Source organism: Capricornis sumatraensis, chromosome 8, assembly GCF_032405125.1.
Source record: "Capricornis sumatraensis isolate serow.1 chromosome 8, serow.2, whole genome shotgun sequence".
In the NCBI taxonomy this organism is placed as follows: domain Eukaryota; kingdom Metazoa; phylum Chordata; class Mammalia; order Artiodactyla; family Bovidae; genus Capricornis; species Capricornis sumatraensis.
Window position 1 is genome coordinate 23578424 of NC_091076.1, and position 2363 is coordinate 23580786.

The 2363-nt window shown below is 39.9% G+C and overlaps 1 pseudogene; it reads left to right on the top strand.

The window, feature by feature from the left end:
• The first annotated feature begins 589 nt into the window (after window positions 1-589).
• On the top strand, window positions 590-1510 carry LOC138083412 (olfactory receptor 8B3-like; annotated as a pseudogene).
• Window positions 1511-2363: the final 853 nt, after the last annotated feature.

The window sequence follows — 2363 nt, forward strand, 5'->3', positions numbered from 1 at the left end:
CATTTTGTCCAGTTCTGTGAATGAAGTGAAACTAGTGGAAGCATCTGTTGGAGAGGGATCAGAAAATATTGAGAGACATGAGGGGACAGAAATGACATTTAAGTCAGGAAGTTTCCTCTAAGTAGGTGTAACTCTCTCCTACCTGTATGGCTTTTGCTGTGTGACAAGGGGAGTAACATATTTCTCCTAGATTCTGGTTCCTTCATCTTGGTTTATAACAGTGCTCTTGGTTCCTACCACATCAGGTCTAATCTGCATTAGAAGAAAATACCAGGCTGTTGTTAAGGTCACTGCCTCCAGTTATCCTGGTGGAGAAAGAGTTCAAGTGAATGAGGAAATGTTGAGATGACAGTAGAACAATGGTATCCTAATCCATCCCTCTTCCCCTTGGATTTTCCAGCAGGAATGCTTGCATATGACAGGACTGGGCTTCCCTCTGTTTGTGATGTACTTTGCTATATTGGACAAAACTTAGTGACTAAACAAGAAAAACAACAGTGCTCTTTTGTAGGAAGTGATACTGTGGAAGAGCCAAGTTGTTCTCTAATGTAGCCCTTTCTCCAGTGTCCACAGTTTCCCTTAGAGAAGAATGGCTCCTGGAAATTACTCTTTTGTGACTGAATTTATTCTATTGGGATTAACAGACCAACCAGATCTCCAACTCCCTCTATTCTTCCTCTTTCTATGAATGTATATGGTCACTGTGTTGGGAAATTTGGGATTGATAATCCTAATTGCACTGAATTCACACCTGCACACTCCCATGTACTTTTTCCTCTTTAACTTGCCCTTCATAGATCTGTGTTACTCTTCTGTATTTACACCCAAGATGCTGATTAACTTCACATCAAAGAAGAATAATACTTCTTACATGAGGTACATCACTCAGCTCTACTTCTTCTGTTTTTTGTCATTTCTGAAATCTATGTGCTGACGTCAATGTCCTATGATCACTATGTGGCCATCTGTAACCCACTTTTCTATAATGTTATGTCCCCTAAAGTGTGTTCTAGGCTTATGCTTGGTTCCTACTTGATGGCATTTTCTGGTGCCATGGCTCACACTGGATGCATGCTGAGACTGACCTTCTGTGATGCAAACACCATCAACCATTATTTCTGTGATGTCCACCCTTTGCTCCAGCTCTCCTTCACAAGTACCTATGTGAATGAGCTTGTAGTTTTCATTGTGGTGGGCATCAACATCATTGTGCCCAGTTTCACAATCTTTGTCTCTTACTGTCTCATCCTCACCGATCTCCTCCAAATCAAGTCCACAGAGGGCAGGTCTAAAGCCCTCAGCACCCAGTTCCCACATCATTGCTATTTCTCTCTTCTTTGGATCATGTACATTTATGTATCTCAAACCATCTTCTGCTGGGTCTATGGATGAGGAAAAAATTCTCTTCTATTTTTATATGAATGTGGTTACCATGATGAACCACTTGATCTATAGCTTGAGAAATAACGTTGTGAAAACTGCTTTGAGAAAAACTCTAAGTAGGAGATAATTTTGAATAAACTAGAGTATCTCTCCGTACAGTTGGTCAAAGGCAGGAAGGTTTTCTGTTTAATCATTGGAGAAGGCGATGGCACCCCACACCAGTACTCTTGCCTGGAAAATCCCATGGATGGAGGAGCCTGGTGGGCTGCAGTCCATGGGGTCGCAAAGAGTCGGACACGACTGAGAGAATTCACTTTCACTTTTCACTTTCATGCATTGGAGAAGGAAATGGCAACCCACTCCAATGTTCTTGCCTGGAGAATCCCAGGGACTTGGGAGCCTGGTGGGCTGTCATCTATGGGGTCACAAAGAGTCGGGCACGACTGAAGTGACTTAGCAGCAGCAGCATAGTAATTTTATTGACAATATTCTTAATTCTTTTTTACCATGTGGCAGGATATCTGAGTCATCTCTCAATTTATTTCCGCTTTTTCAGAATAGGTCTCTTTTTTCTTGCCCACTAGCACAACTTACTTTCCTCACTTTCTCCCCTTTATTAATATTATTCAAAAAAATTATTAAATCTGTTTTTTCTTTCAGTTTGAATGTTTTTCCCTGTAGAAATAACAGACAGGTCTACTGATGACCAAATTAGGGAACTTGAGATTTACAGTGTGTCTTCATGGGTATCTTATCCACAACTTGACATTAGAAGCATGAATCAGACAATATTTTCTCTTCTCTTCCTTCCTGTCTTCCTTGAGCAAGAATATATTTCACTTAATCCCTAAGATATAAGGTTATATAATGACTGTTACATAAATACTTAACAAAATTGTTAAGTATAAACAATTTTGCTTTTGTTAACAGTACACATTTTGCTTTTTTGACAATTTTCTTACTTTTATACAGCCAGTCCT